The 17383-nt window shown below is 44.7% G+C and overlaps 1 pseudogene; it reads right to left on the reverse strand.

Annotated features, from left to right (window-relative positions):
- Positions 1 to 16838: 16838 nt before the first annotated feature.
- LOC124723280 lies at positions 16839 to 16956 on the reverse strand (annotated as a pseudogene).
- Between the last annotated feature and the right edge of the window lie 427 nt (positions 16957 to 17383).

A 17383-nucleotide genomic window follows, 5' to 3' on the forward strand; every position in this document is an offset into this window, starting at 1 on the left:
TTCTCTTGCCCATGAATTGTCTGGAACCTCTCGTTTTTCATGAATGATGTGTTGTTTAAAGTCATTTCATTAAATATGTTGTGGATGAAAGAATATATAAACAACGCGAGAGTTCTAGTCTTGGACGGTGGAAATTCTTTAACGTCCATGTACAGTAATTTCTTGTTGTTTATTTCATTAACACTCGTTGATAACAATTCCGCAAATTTAAACTTTATCCGCTTCCACAGATCTGCAATTTTGGTGCAAGCTGCAGTTCGGTGTATGGTAGTGTCAATCAGTCCACAGGACGGGCAGTATGGTTGACCACTCAGTTTTATTCTGTGGCGTGTGCAGCTATTGGAATTAAATAATGTATTATCATGTAAACCACGGAGCGCAACCGTGAACATAAGGATTTGCGTGCAAAATTTGACCAGATCGTCTTCCAATTTAAGTCTCTTATGTTTCATCTGGTTTTTTGAGGAGCATGGAATGTTGTTCCCAATGGTTTCAAGTATTTTCTTTGTAGTACAGAGCCGTACATTGGGAGTCTGCTCTAAACCAGATGCAGTTTGCAAGGCGCGAATTATACTTGCTGGCATCCTCCTGTAGCCTCTATTTCGCGCTACAATCCAACCGACTGGCTCGTAATTTGAGAGTATTCAGTAGATTATTCACTATAAGCGCTGAACATTTTCGCTCACAATCTATTAAGTCTAGACCGCCTTCGGTAAGTGGCTTCGTCAGTTGATCCCTGGCGACCCAAAATAAGTTACCTTTCCAAATGAATCATCCTATGTACTTTTTGACTTGGTCAATACATTTCCTATCGATTGGTATGATTTGAGCAACATACCACATTTTTGATAAGGCTACCGATGTTGACGTATTCGATCCTTTGAATGATGTTTAATTGTTTCGTACTATTCGCCAGATGGGCACCTCAATTGACATCAGTTAACTCATCGATGTTTTTCCTGAATTTCACTCCTAGCACTTTCATTTGAACACATTCGGTGAAGGGATCTGGCATGGGATGAGCACCTTCAAAATGGTTCAAATGGCTCTGAGCACTATGCGACTTAGCTTCTGAGGTCATCAGTCGCCTAGAACTTAGAACTAATTAAACCTAACTAACCGAATAACATCACACACATCCATGCCCGAGGCAGGATTCGAACCTGCGACCGTAGCGGTCGCTCGGCTCCAGACTGTAGCGCCTAGAACCGCACGGCCGCTCCGGTCGGTTCAGCACCTTTATTTAGCCACAAGAGCTGTGTTTCTTCGTTGTTCATCCTTGCTCATGCAGCTTCACTATAATTGACCTTTACTGCTGATATTCCTGCTATGTCTTGGTGTTCAACAACTATAATGGTAACTGAGATCCCCTGCTATACCCACAGGACAGGACACAGAGTTTAATTTGTGGAAAGGGGCCAAAATTAGTGGCTGGACGCCGCCAGCGGGCCTGGCCAGACACGCCCCATGGAGACTTCCTCGCTGCCCCACGCCAACCAACCAACTGCCCAGGCCCGGAAATAGTGAAAGGACCAAATATACGTCGACTGATGAGACTACCAACCGAACGACGAACCAACGGTTGTCTCGCTCCAATCTGCCTCCGTCGGACAGTTCATGTGTGTCGCCAGCGGTCGGCGAGCACTGGCTGTCGGCGCCTCATCGGCGCTCCGTCCCCGGCTTCACTGCTGCTGCGTCCCGACTGCACCGCTGATCCGTCTCCAACCGCCTGCCAGACACACAACGACCCAGACATACTATTGGTCACTCCAGCGATGGTACGACAGTGCACTTATCGATACGCGCTGCTGCTGCCGCTCACGGGCAAGTAAGGCAGGAAGTTAGTGATGCCAGTAAATGGAACAAGATAACGAGGTGGCAGTACCGTAATAGAAGATGACAATGAATAAATGGCATGAGAATGAGCCGTGCACGTCTCAGTAACATCATCAGCTTAAGCGTTCACGGTAAATCGTTGTGCGCCTACATCTAATGCTGGGAGTGAGGCACAGATGGTATGAAGTGAAGGTTCTAAGAAGACGACGAACAGAATCACGGATAAGGGACAATCCTGGTGGATAGAACCTTGGATATGAAATGCGTTCGTGAAATGTCCATTGATTTGTACCTTGGAAACTAGGTGGCATTGACTCGGTAGCAATCTATTCTTTCTTGTGGATACCTGAAATGCTGGAGCACAAGTGTTTTATGCTGATGGCTGACGTTATCGAAAGCTCTTTCTAAATCTATGTTCAAAAGCCGTAGTGGTTGTTCGGGATGCTTCTATGAGTAGAAAGTCGTATCCCTTAAGGACAAACGCCATCTATAATACTTTCGTTAGGTACGCTACACGTCTGTTCCGACCCGAGAATGTCTGGAACGGTTTGCTTTAGCTTTGCAGCTCAGATGCGAGAAATTATTTTCGAGTTAGCGCACAGCAATGTAATCGGCCTCAAATACGTTATACTTCGCGGAATAGGTTTCTTGGGAACGAGCACGATAATTCCTATTTCCATTTCGGAGAATAGGCGTCCGAATCGCTGTTTCTCCCTCGCGACTTCCATGAACTCTCTCTTAATAATCGACCAGAAAAATTTGTAAATTTCATAGGGGACACCATCTGCTTTTGGACTCCTACGTTTTGGTAAAACTTTCAGAACTCCTTAATTTCTTCCTCAGCTACTGGTGAGGACAACAGAGTGATACTTCCGTTTGTGAGACAGGACGTAGAATTTTGTAGCAGATGTGCCGTTTTGAGAGACTCAGATCTTTGTGCACTATACACTCTTTGGAAATGTTCACTGATACCTTCACGACAAATAAATTCATTCACATCTGGAGCTAGTATGTTATTTAGAAATTTCTGTTTACATTTTTTCCGCCCTCTTGTGAGATGGTAAATACTCCACTTCTCATCTGGTAAATGCCTGTAATCCTTGCAGGTGAGAATTTTCCCTTCGGGTTGTGTTTGAATTTTTTAAAATCACTTCCTCGATCTTCCCCGTTGTCTACTTTTGTTTGCAGTTCACAAGTGATAAGGTAGTAATACTCGATTTTATTCCTCCTGTTTTGATTAATCCTGTGGGCGATATTTAGAAATAGTTTCCGGATGCTAGATTTTACAAGGGTCATCCACCATTCAGTAGCGTTACGAAAGAAACGTTTTCGGCTAATCCAAGGTCTCTAACGAGCTCTGTCGACGGTGTGGCCGAGCGGCTATAAGCTCTTCAGTCTGGAACCGCACGACCGCTACGGTCGTTCGAATCCTGCCTCGGGCATGGGTGTGTGTGATGTCCTTAGGTTAGTTAGGTTTAAGTAGTTCTAAGTTCTAGCGGACTGATGACTTCAGATGTTAAGTTCCATGGTGCTTAGAGCCGTTTTTTTCTAACGAGCTCTGGACTTTGTTTTCACCCATGGCTTGTGGAGCAGGGTACAATTTAGTTTGCAGTAACCTCTACCAAGTACAGGGTGGTTATAATTAAACTTTCCCTATTTAACACATTATAACATGGAAACTAATTACCATACGAGTTCCAAGTACCAAACTTGGTAGCATTAATGTCCAGAGTATGATGATGATGATGATGATGAAGTCACATACTCTGTAACAGAGTGTAGGGGACGACGCGGAGTGGCAGAGCGGTTCTAGGCGCTACAGTCCGGAAGCGCGCGACCGCTACGGTCGCAGGTTCGAATCCTGCCTCGGGCATGGATGTGTGTGATGTCTTTAGGTTAGTTAGGTTTAAGTAGTTCTAAGTTCTAGGGGACTGATGACCACAGCAGTTAAGTCCCATAGTGGTCAGAGCCATTTGAACCATTTTTGCATCACCGTACTAGGCAAGGTCCTAGTGGAGGTGGTTTACCATTGCCTTCCTCCCACCGTAATGGGGATGAATGATGATGATGAAGACGACACAACAACACCCAGTCATCTCGACGCAGGTGAAAATCCCTGACCCCGCCGGGAATCGAACGCGGGACCCTGTGCCTGGGAAGCGAGAACGTGTAACACCGTATCTCTAATACTCCACAGATTTATTTTGCTTTTGTTTTATTTAATGTTACATCGTTGATCTTCTGTAAATGTCTTTGATTGAATCGATAACACAAAATCGTATCCTCCTTATTTTGTAAAAACTTTGGATGTTATGATTTGATTCTATGCAATGTAGTATATCTGTCATTTAAATTCTTTGTCCAATTTGGAGGGAATAAAACTTTCTATATATAATTGTAATTTCTGTGTGAATAATTTTTTGTAGAAATGTCCATATGTGCAAATGTTACTGTTATGTAAATTGCTGACCTTCACTTAGGATTCTTAGTTAGTTTGTATGTAAAAGGTGTAGTGGTTCCCCTCGGGAACGGAACTGAGTAGCGCGCGCAAATTGTGGTTGGCCTAAGTAGATGGTTCAAATGGCTCTGAGCACTATGGGACTTAACATCTGAGGTCATCAGTCCCCTACAACTTAGAACTACTTAAACCTAACTAACCTAAGGACATCACATAAAACCATGCCCGAGGCAGGATTCGAACTTGCGACCGTAGCGGTCACGCGGTTCCAGACTGGAGCGCCTAGAACCGCTCGGCCACTCCGGCCGGCGGCCTAGGTAGAAAAGGTGGAATAAGTCAGTCGGGGTCGAGCCACCAAACTGTGCACTGCCATGTAAATGTTATATATTGTGCTGGTTCCGAGAGAGGCTTTTTCTGCTACTATTCCAATGCCTCGGATGGATAAATAGCTGGAACGATTCTGGAATTGGTATTCATCGTCGCCACCAAGAAGGGTCAGAGTCCAGCAATTATGTCTGCAAATCCGCCTACCAACATGCAGTTGCCACCACATTGCGCAGTCACTGTAAAGGAGTACTATAATAATGTACAGTGAAGGAGCAGCTTATTGGGCGATTTAGTGTGCACAAATATAAGGTAACTTATAACTGAATTTATGTACCTACCTTAATTTTTTCCTTATCATAACACCTCTCAGGTTCCTCTCCGTTTGAACTAAAGTGATTACCGAATGTCCCTACTGAAAGAACATTAAAGACCAGTGTTTTGCTAATTAATGTCTCTTGAACATAGTAAAAAGAAAGTTAAAGTTAATGTGGCAAGAGAGTGAGTTAAAGTAAATGAAGCTTACTGAAAATAATTGTCCTATTAAAACTGCTTATTAAAGTGTTGTTGCCAACTTCAAAATTAAAATTTCTTAAGACTGAGGCTTATAAAGTTTTGCTTAGTAAATGATCACATTGCTGCCTGTTGTAAATCGCAGAAGGTGAGTCAGTATCTTGCAAATTTGTCAACATTGTGTCTCACTGTAGTAAAAGTCGTGAATTGCATTTATGGAAGGTTATATACTCGTTTGCTAAGTGTTTGTCTCTCTTGTGTGTTGGAAGTGCATATCAATAGTATAACAGGAGCCACAGTTTGTCTATTGTGTTAATGCTAGGTAACAAGTAATGGGAAGACCACTATCTATGAAAACATTAATTTCTTTGTTCAAAAGGTAGTGAGAAGCAACCTGTTAGTGGATTCCAATTAACTTCCATTTCAAACAGTAAAGTATTTAACTGAGAGAGACTTAACCTATGTCCAATTTATGATCCTGCAGTGAATGTTAATAGTAATGTTATAAAGACCATTCAGTTTGAACAAGCCCTGAAAGTAATAGTGTGTTTCGGTATCTGTTATAATTTTGCAAATAGTTTGTGCTGCTCTAGCTGTTAGCTTCAATCTTACCGTAAACATATGTATGTGTCAGAGTTCATTGCACTCGCGTGTGGCCAAGTATAGGTTGTGTTTGTCCGTTAAAGTTATTCATACCTACTTTCTCAAACGAGAACGTTAATCATTCTCTTGCCTAATTAGGCTGGCGACCGTTTTCTTTATCCGTTAAACAGTATAGCTAGGCAAAAATATTGTTTGTTACTGTTCAAATATTTACGTAATTCTGACTTTTATTTCCGATAAGCCACCCCTGTTTGGTACAACACGGTCAGCTCAACAAAATTCCTCTCAGAGGGTAACACTGCTCTGTTGCTGTATACCATAATTGTTTTAACTAGATAGTTTTATCTCATAACCTGCCTCCAACATTAAGGTTATGGTATAGCAGTAGCGGACAGGAGTGTTATAAACGGTACCGCGAGACCACGAGCTGGGGACTGTCCAGAGTATGGGGTGCATAATTTCCATGCGTCACAGAGCCACCGTCCAGTTCCAACTATGGCCAAAATTGGTTCAAATGGCTCTGAGCACTATGGGACTCAACTGCTGCGGTCATTAGTCCCCTAGAACTTAGAACTAGTTAAACCTAACTAACCTAAGGACATCACAAACATCCACGCCCGAGGCAGGATTCGAACCTGCGACCGTAGCGGTCTTGCGGTTCCAGACTGCAGCGCCTTTAACCGCACGGCCACTTCGGCCGGCACTATGGCCAACAAGTGCTGTGATTAGTCATTGTGATTCATAGCCTCACACACATGACCAGTCGCAGTGCACTTGTTGACGTGTCAACATGAGCTTGGACCAAAGGAGTCACACACGTGACCAGTCCCAGAGCATTTGTTGAAGTGTCAACATGAGCTTGGGCAAAAGGAGCAGGGCATTATTGGTGAAGCTCTGTTGTCAAAAAGGCAGTAACGCTGCAGCTGCGCTTCGAGAATATAGCAGGCTGAAAGGATTGCGGAAGGGTCTTCTTTCTCCTCCTGCTGTGAAGAGCATGATGGAGAAGTTCTAATCAACTGGAGAACTGGGCGTCGCTCCGGGAAGAGGCCAACGACCGACTGCACCACAGTTGGTTGATGAAATCGCTGTTGCTATGGCAGACAACGCTGCTATCGTAAGACAGTGAGCGAACAGTGGAACATCCCGTGGTCCACTGTATGGAAAATGCTTCGAACCATTCGGAAATGGTATCCGTACAAGATCCACCCCAGGGCGCACAACGAATTGTTGACTTCGCTCTCCACTTTCTCGCAAGGACTGAACTTGACGAGGGCTGGTCCTGGGCCATCCTATGGACAAACGACGCTCATTTTTCTCTGACGGGTGAACACGCAGAATTGCCGAGTGTGGGGACTTCCAGTCATTGTGCATGAAGTTCCTCTGTATAATGTGGCCTCTGGCTATGTTCATCACTGGCCCATTCTTTTTTGACCAGGCTGGCTCTCAAGGACGAAAGACGTGCAGTGTGACTGGCCAGCATTACTGCGACATGCTTCGCCAGCATGTCATACCTGCCCTAAAGAAGAGAGATGAACTGCACTCAACAGTTTTCATGCAAGATGGGCCCCCACCGTATATCGCTCGTAAAGTTCACTTGCTTCTCCGGAACACATTTTTCAACGATCGAATTATCGGCCGATCGTTTCCAAATGCTTGGCTGACACGGCACCTGATCTCACTCCCTGTGACTTCTGGTTGTGGGGCTACCTGAAGGACAGTGTTTACCAGGGGAACATTCACACATGTGATGATCTGAAGCGCAGCATATCAAGAGAGGAAGACAGCATACCTACGGAAACGCTTCGTTCTGTTGTACAGAATGCAATCCTGCACTTTGAGACTCTTCTGGCCATTGATGGGCGCCACATTGAGCCCCGTTTGTAGCAGCAATGGCACCCTTATGTAATGGTCTGACGTACCGTAGCAGCACATTAAAAGTGTTTCACTTGAATTGATTCTGCATTATTTCTCTTCCCCATGTCCCTGACATTAATGCTACCAAGTTTGGTACTCGTAAAGTCATTAGTTTCCGTGTTACAACATGTTAACTAGAGAAAGTTTATATATAACCACCCGGTACTTTGGAACGTGAGAGACCTTTTACTTTAACTATTACAATGTGATGGTCGTAAAGGCTGGCATGGATTACGTCGTAATCTTGCATGGTTATGCCCATTGTGATATAGATTCGGTCAAGCCTTGAGGCTGCTGCTGCCGAGGCATACGTACAGTGAATACGTGTGATGCCAAGGCGCTCAATCAGATCTTTCATGTTCAGTCTTGCTATCATGTTTTTCAGGGTGTTGTGCCTTTCAAATCTATAGCCCTTAGTTCGCAATTAAAATCTTCTGCGATGATGATATCACATTTCGCCTGCCGCAGATAATACGGTACATCTTCGGTAAAAAAACTTTACCCTTGGAGCTGTGTTATTGGAACTGGAGGGAGCGTAGAGGTTTAAAAGGGTTAACCTATTCAGAATTCCTTTGATTATGCGTCCCCCCGACTCTTTTTCTACGCCCTGCAACTCTAATCCATCCCTGGTTAGCCGGCCGGAGTGGCCGAGGGTTCTAGGCGCTACAGTCCAGAACCGCACGACCGCTACTGTCGCAGGCTCGAATCCTGCCTCGGGCATGGATGTGTGTGAGGTCCTTAGGTTAGTTAGGTTTAAGTAGTTCTAAGTTCTAGGGGACTGATGACCTCAGCAGCTGAGTCCCATAGTGCTCAGAGCCATTTGAACCATCCCTGGTTAAGATACAGCAACCCCTGCCTCTAATGCCAACGTTGTTACATGCCTTATTTGACTGAAAGGAACCTCTCTCTTCGCAAACAACTGTTTGCAAAAACGCACTATCGATATTATTAGTTCGAAGAATTTTGTTTTCATTCCTTATCCCACAAGAATTTAACGTTAGAAACGCGCTACTCTTATATTTTCCACTCAACTAAATTCACGTCTTTAATATTTTCATACAGAGTCAGTTGCTGTTTTAGCTATTGGCATATATACCTTTCCTTTCTGTTTTCGTTGTTCTTTCATTTTGTCACTCTTCGTTTCGTTATGCGCCACCTTTAAGTTCGGTTTGAGCTTCACCCGTGACGATTTTGGACCACTTTGCGGTTTGAGCGACGTGGGACTGCTGGTGGCTTGTTCGAAGTCCGAAGTCTCCTGCGGTGACCTCAGCTGAGCCGTCGGTGACAGTGAAACTTGTTTTGGAGGCGTGTCCTGCTTTGTTTCCTTGTTTACTACATGCCTTGTCAGCTGTTGAAGCTTCACTCAGCTGTTGTTGCCTGTTGTTTTCCTCCGTCCGTTGGTTGTTGTTTTCTTTCCATTTCCTTGGCATGACACGGGGGTCTGTAACGTGTGCTTTAGGTGTCTGATGTAACATAGGTACTTGTACAGATACTACCACAGGTGCATCCGTCTCAATTCCGACTGGTAAATTCAACACTTTATCTGATTTTTGTTTCCTCGGTGTTTGCGAAGAACTACCACCATCGTCTTCTGCTTCGGAGTTAGAGTTTTCCTTTTCCAAATGCGGCTTCTTGCTCTTCTGATTTTCAGTGGCTGTGGGACGGTCACTTGCCTTCGTTTCGGTGTCGCATTCTTTGGGAGAAACTATCGCGCGTCACCAACTTATAGACCGGTTTCTTGCGTAGGAATTACGGGTTGGACTTCGGTGCTTCTTCCACTTTCCTCGCCATCTGTCTGTATGTCCAAGCACTCTTTTCTTGTTCCTTTCATCAAAGGAGGGTAGTCATCAAAAGTGATTAGAGGTGGTTACTCATCCGCCTGGGTACACTAGATAAACAATTAATCATCTGGTATTAATGAGTTTTATTACAAAAAGACAAGATACAATACATAACTTTGATATATGTGTCGCAAGCAAAGGGCGACATACAAAATAATCAGTCTTCTTCAGAACAGACAAATACAAGTCTGTGCTACATAGAGATTCCTAACGAAGTCGCTAACGTTGACGCTGCTATCCAAGTGGGCCGCCACCAGTCGCGCGCGGCGCTTATGTCCTCTTCACCTAGGGGCCGCTGCTGTCGCGTTATCGTCTTAGAAGGGGGTTGGTCACCATGCTATTGGGGGACTTCTTGTCACAGCCTCCTCTTCTTCGTCGTTCCCGACTGGCGTGCCGGCACTGACTTACGCCTTACGCAATAACATTCCTCTCCCCCCCCCCCGCCTTAAAGCGACTGACAGTGACAGTCATCGTATGTGGAGCACGACAAGGGAAGGGGGGGGGGGGGAAGGGGAGGCAGGGGCGTGAACGCTGTGATGGACCGGAAGCTGTGGCTGTGGCTTTGGCTGCAGGGGATGTCAGACTTCCGGCCGTACCCTACCATCCGGCCTTCGCTCTAGTGGATACGTCGCCCCTGAAAATGCCCAGAAGGGTACGCATCCACTTCCTGAGGTCCATACGAAGATGTAGAAGGTGTCGGCTGCTCTGCTGTGGCGTGGGCGGGTACAGCTACATCGGCAGAACGAGAAGAGTCGGAGGAGGTGAAGGCTCCATCTCCGTGGGGTCGTCCCGCGGTGTCTTGGTGACACCCTCCGGCGGCTGCTGAGGCCGCGCTGTCCTCGGGATCCGAAGAGATACAGAAGGATCATCGTGCACATGACAGTGGCGAATTTTAATGCGATTTCGGCGCTCCAATCCGTCTGGGCCTGAAATGAGATACTGTACATGCATGCGCCAAGTCGACGAAGGATCTTGTCCCGCTCCCACCGCCTGCTGCAACTAAAAACCCTGAAAAAACATACCATGTGGCTCGAAGCGATACTTGCGGCCTGATGCTGAGGAGGGTGAGCAGGTGGATCAGTGTCCGATTGCGGCAGCCGTGAAGAAATTCCACCGGCGATGGTCCATCTCGTCCATGCCAATGATAGAAGGCGAGAACTAGTTGCAATGCTTGATCACTAATGTGTGCGGAGCGAAGTTTGGCCATCTGATGCTTGAAGGTTCTGACAAAACGTTCCACATTGCCGTTTGACTGTGGATTTTCTACTGCCTAGATAATTAAGACTTCATCATTGGTATTAGTTATTCTGCACTGATGATATAAAAAAATCTCAACACCAAGAAGGAGTTGTGCGACGGAAACGAAAGCTGATAGGCGTGTTTCTTCATCTCAAACATGATGTATATTCAGATTTCACACTAGTCACATAAGAGTGGCGGTAGTTGCGCTACTATGAGGATGCAAATCAGGTTTACATTAAATACACGCTATAGCGGTTGTTAGAGTGAATTATCTTTGAGATTGGATGTCGTGAGTTGTTAGTCAAGAATGCATTTAAAGCAACAAAAACACCATTATCAGCACCGTGTCTATGGGCAGAGCCTTTGAGTATTACTCAAAACGTCCCGCCACCGCTTAAATTTTGATTAATAATCAGCATTGGTGGCCGAAGACTTCCGGCACAAGAAGTCATCCTCACTCGGCCACTGGCCTTGTCAAAGAGGGTGGAGGAGCGGTCAGAGGTTCGGGGCACTCTCTTGTCCTTCAGATGGGAAACTGCCCATAAAACCTGAAGAATAGGCAATTATCAACGGCATGAGGATGCAGAAGGCAAGGGAAACCACGGCATTAAAGACACATAACGTGTATCGGCCCGTAATTGAAAAAGGGTCATGATGATCTCTCCATTGGCAAAAGATTCCGGAGTAGTCCCCCATTCGGACCTCTGTGAGGGGACTGCCAAGGGGGAGGTTACCATGAGAAAATGGCTGAATAACAAAAGGAAGGAAAACGTTCTACGAGACGGGGCGTGGTATGACAGAAGCTTGAACGTGATAGGTAAGCTAGAAAATCTGAAAAGGGATATGGAAAGGCTCAGTCTAGATGTAATAGGGGTCAGTGAGGTGACATTGAAAGAAGACAAGGATTTCTGGCCAGATGAGAACAGGGTAATATCAACAGCTGTAGGAAATCGTATAATGGAAGTAGGATTCGTTATGAAAAGGAAGGTAGGGCAGCGAGTGAGTTACGGTAAACAGTTCAATGATAAGGTTGTTCTTGTCAGAATCGACAGCAAGCCAACATCGACAATGGTAGTTCAGATATACCTACATGCCGACGTCACAAGGTGAAGATGAAGAGATAGATGAAGTATATGAGGATATTGAAAAGGTAAAGAAAATCTAAAATGGGAAATGAAAATCTAATAGTTATGGGGGAATGGTATGCTGTTGTACAGGAAGGTTACAGGAGGATATGGACTTGGGACAAGGAATGAGAGAGGAGAAACAATAATTGAGTTCTGAAATAAGTTTCGTCTAGTAATAGAGAATACTCTGTTCAAGACTGACAAGAGGAGGAGGCATACTTTGAAAAAGCCGGGTGATACGGACAGATTTTAGGTAGTTTACATCATGGTCAGACAGAGATTCCGAAGTCAGATACTGGAATGTAAGGGGTACCCAGGAGCAGATATAGACTCAGATCACAACGTAGTAGTGATGAAGAGTAGGCTGAAGTTAAAGAGATTAGCCAGAAAAAAATCAATAAGCAAAGAAGTGGGACACAGAAGAACTAAGGAATCACGAGATACGCTTGAAGTCCTCTAAGGCTATAGATACAGCAATAAGGAATAGCTCATAGGCAGTACTGTTGAAGAGGAATGGACATCTCTAAAAAGGGCAATCACAGAAGTTGGAAAGAAAAACATAGGCACAAAGAAGGTAACTGCGAAGAAACCATAGGTACCAGAAGAAATCGATAAAAGAAGGACGTACAAAAATGTTCAGGGAAATTCAGAAATACAGAAATATAAGTCGCTGAGGAATGAAATAAATAGGAAACGCAGGGAAGATAAGACGAAATGGCTGCTTGGAAAACTTGAAGAAATCGCTAAAGAAATGATTGTTGGAAGGACTGACTCAGCATACAGGAAAGTCAAAACAACCTTCGGTGAAATTGAAGCAAGGGGAGTTCCACGGTAATTCCACTGTTGAATGCAGAGGAAATAGAGGATAGCTGGAAAGACAACATTGAAGGCTTCTATGAGGGCGAAGATATGTCTGATGCGATAGAAGAAGAAACAAGAGTCGATTTAGAGGACATAGGGGCTCCAGTATTAGAATCAGGATTTAAAAGAGTTTTGTAGGGCTTAAGAACAAATAAGTGAGAGGGGATAGATAACATTCCATCAGAATTTTTATAATCCTTGGGGGAAGTGGCATCAAACGATTATTCACTTTGGTGTGTAGAATGTATGAGTCCGGTGACATACTATCTGATTTTCGGAAAAAATATCAGCCACACAATTTCGGAGACTGCAAGAGCTGACAAGTGCGAGAATCATCGCACAATCTGGGTAACAGCTGATGCATCCTAGTTGCCGACAAGGATAATATACAGAAGAAAGAAAACTGAGGATGTGTTAGACGACGATCAGTTTCGCTTTAGGAAAGATAAAGGGACCAGAGAGCAATTCTGACGTTGCGGTTGATAATGGAAGCATGACTAAATATCTTGAAAAAGCGTCGACCTGGAAAAAGCGTCAGACAGTGTAACATGGTGCAAGATGTTCGAATTTCTGAGAAAAATAGGGGTAAGCAATGGGGAGAGACGGGTAATATACAATATGTGCAAGAACCAAGAGGGAATAATAAGAGTGGAGACCAAGAACGAAGTGCTTAGATTAAAAAGACTATAAGATAGGGATGTAGTCTTTCACCCCTACTGTTCACTCTGTACATCGAAGAAGCGGTGATGGAAATAAAAGAAAGGCTCAGGAGTGGAATCAAAATTCAAGGTGAAAGGACTGAGAGTAAATCGAAGAAAGACGAAAGTAATGAGAAGCATCAGAAATGAGAACAGCGAGAAACTTACCATCAGTGTTAATAGTCACAAAGTAGATGAAGTTAAGGTATTCTACAACCTAAGTAGCAAAATAACCAGTGACGGATGGAGTAAGGAGGAAATCAACAGCAGACTAGCACTAACATAATGGACATTCCTGGCCAAGAGAAGTCTATTAGTAACAAACATTGGCCTTAATTTGAGGAATAAATTTCTGAGGATGTAAGTTTGGAGCACAGCATTGTGTGGTGAGGCACAGGCTGTGGGAAAACCGGAACAGAAAAGAATCGAAGCAATTGAGATGTGGGGCTTCAGACGAATGTTGTAAATTACGTGGTCTGATAAGTTAAGGAATAAGGAAGCTCTGCGCAGAATTGGAGAGGAAAGGAATGTGTGGAAAAAACTGACAAGGAGATGGGACAGGATGATAGGACATTTGTTAAGACATCAGGGAATGACTTCCATGGTACCAGAGGGAGCTGTGGAGGGCAAAAACTGTAGAGGAAGACAGAGATTGGAATGCATCCAATAAACAATTGAGGACGTAGGTTTCATGTGCTACTCTGAGATGAAGAGGTTGGCACAAGAGAGGAAATCGTGGCGGGCTGCATTAAACCAGTCAGAAGACTGATGACTCAACAAAAGCAGCACCGCTCGGAGTCTGAAAGAAACAGGGAACTCCACTTACCCCAAACCACCACCTTTCATGACTTCCGTGGTGTCAATAGAGAGCTCACTGGACGGCAGGGTGGAGATTTTGTGAGCTTGTCGATGAAAGCTGGGTCTGCTTCGATGCCAAAATTGCAGTGTGTTGATTTGGGGGAGGCCAACTGAGGGCCTTCAACCAACCAGTCTGCGTACTAGACACACTGGACCTACGCCTGGAGTTATGGTCTGGGGTGCGATTTCGCTTTATAGCAGAAGCACTCGTTGTTATTCCACGCACCCTGACGGCAAATTCGTACGTCAATCTGGTGATTCGACCTGTCGTGCTGCCATTCATGAACAGAAATCCCGTGGGTGTTCTCCAACAGGATACCGCTCATCCCGATACTGCTGTTGCACCCTGATGACAAATTTGTACGTCAGTCTGGTGATTCGACCTGTCGTGCTGGCATTCATGAACAGAAATCCAGTGGGTGTTTTCCAACAGGATACCGCTCACCCAGATACTGCTGTTGCACCCTGACGGCAAATTTGTACGTCAGTCTGGTGATTCGACCTGTTGTGCTGTCATTCATGAACAGAAATCCAGTGGGTGTTTTCCAACAGGATACCGCTCACCCAGATACTGCTGTTGTAATCCAACATGCTACACAGTGTCGACATGTTTTCTTGACCTGCTCGATCACCAGATCTGTCTCCAATCGAGCACAAATGGGACATAATCGGACAACTCCAGCGTCATCCACAAACAGTATTAACCGGCCCTGTGTTGACCGACCAAGTGCATGCTTGGAATTCCATCCCACAAATTGACATCCGGCACCTGTACAACACAATGTATCCACGACTGCATGCTTGCATTCGACATTCTGGCGGTTATACCGGTAATTAATATAGCAGCATTTCACATTTGCAATAACTTGTCTTACGCTTGTATTAACCTGTCAACTTGCGGTGTTAATCACTGAAATATGCTACCGGGACAAATGTGTTCCCGAAATTTCAATATTTTATGTCAATTATTATTTGATGTTGAGATTATTTTCGTTAATGTGTATGCCATTGCACCTACTGGCAGGGTGTCAGCATATTTCAAGAACATGTATTGGTCAGGGAGAACATAGTTTTCTTACATAGGGCTAGATCTCCAATTCTGATTCACAATTAACGAATACTGTCATCTGTGGAAATAGATACCAGGTGAACATTCACGTTTTTATTCCGGACATGTGTTACTGATCCATAGGAACTGTGATATGTTGCACTGACAATATCGTATCCCAGTATTTAGGACAACCATGTTGAGTATGTGCTTAAACAGAAGCTCTTGTAAAATATGGAATTTGGTTCTGCTAATGCCCTCAGAGTTCAGTTGACATGTTTTAATACTTGGTCCCACTTTTCCAGATGTTTTGCCATGGAAAACAGCACCTGATATAGTGCTGAGTCATTCGTCCTCTGATTGTTGTGTTCCTACCCCTCCTTAATTAATTTACAATCACCGTGAACATCTCCGCGCGACCGGTACGGTCGCAGGTTCGAATCCTGCCTCTGGCATGGATGTGTGTGATGTCCTTATGTTAGTTAGGTTTAAGTAGTTCTAAGTTCTAGGGGACTGATGACCATAGATGTTAAGTCCCATAGTGCTCAGAGCCATTTGAACCATTTTGAACTTGAGGGAGTGCCAAAACGAAAATAATCTGCCTCTGTGATTGTTTCGTCTGTAATATGAGAGAACATTCTTGATCTGAAAGGTGCTGAGTTAAATCGCTTAAACTGAGAACATTGACGGTGAAACGGTAACATAGCTAACATTTCTCTGCATGGCCAGTTAATGATCCAAAGTAGCACAAATGACGAGTAAACAGCGGCTGCTGTAAGGCACACCCAAGCTTACTCAAACTAGTGAACTCATCGTTAATACCTTAATTAGGTTGGCGCCATTTGCGACTAGGTCAATAGGCCCTTATAACAGATTATGTCTGCTCTTACAGGCCCTAGCCATAATTTAAACTAAACTTCAGTTCAAGGTGCAGACCTAATCTATTTAAAACTAAACAGGCACTAGTTATAACTTAATCAAATGCAGTGTGCTAGCAAAATGCGTTTTAGGTTACTCAAGCACCACCAAGTGGTTGATTTTTGTGATCTGTCTCTTGACTGGTTTGATGCGGTCCACCATGAAGTCCTCTCCTGTGCGGTACGGTCGCAGGTTCGAATCCTGCCTCGGGCATGGATGTGTGTGATGTCCTTAGGTTAGTTACGTTTAAGTAGTTCTAAGTTCTAGGGGAGTGATGACCTCAGAAGTTAAGTTCCGTAATGCTCAGTGCCATTTGAACTATTTGAACCTCTCCTGTGCCATCCTCTTCACCTCAGAGTAGCATTTGCAGCCTATGTCCTCAAATACTTGGTGCACAGTACTCCATCTTCAGACACAAGTGGCCCATCCGGACCATCCGACCGCCGTGTCATCCTCAGTGAGGATGCAGATAGGAGGGGCGTCTGGTCAGCACACCGCTGTCCCAGTAGTTCTCATGGTTTTCTTTGACCGGAGCCGCTACTGTTCGGTCGAGTAGCTCCTCAACTGGCATCACGAGGATGAGTGCACCCCGAAAAATGGCAACAGCGCATGGCGGCCGGGATGATCACCCATCCAAGTGCCGGCCACGCCCGACAGCGCTTAACTTCGGTGATCTGATGGGAACCTGTGTAACCACTGCGGCAAGGCCGTTGCCCTAATACTCGGTGGATGTATTCTAATCTCTGTTTTCCACTTTAATTTTTACCCTCCACAGCTCCCTCTAGTACCATGGTACCATTCCGTTTGTCATAGAACATATCCTACCGTCTTACCCCTTCTTCTTGTCAGTGTTTTCTATATATTCCTTTCCTCTCCGATTCGACGGAGAACCTCCCCACTCCTTATTTTATCAAACAACCTAATTTTCAACATTCCTCTGTAGCACCGCATGCTTCGATTCTCATCTTTCCCTGTCTTCCCAGAGTCCATTTTACACTACCATACAATGTTTTGTTCCAAACATACATTATGAGAGATTTATTCCTGAAAGTAGAGCCAGGAATGCTTTTTTTGCCAGTGCTTCTCTGCTTCTTATGTCCTCCTTACTTTATCCATCATGGCTACTTTGTTGCCCAGGTAGC

Source organism: Schistocerca piceifrons, chromosome X, assembly GCF_021461385.2.
Source record: "Schistocerca piceifrons isolate TAMUIC-IGC-003096 chromosome X, iqSchPice1.1, whole genome shotgun sequence".
NCBI classification, from domain to species: domain Eukaryota; kingdom Metazoa; phylum Arthropoda; class Insecta; order Orthoptera; family Acrididae; genus Schistocerca; species Schistocerca piceifrons.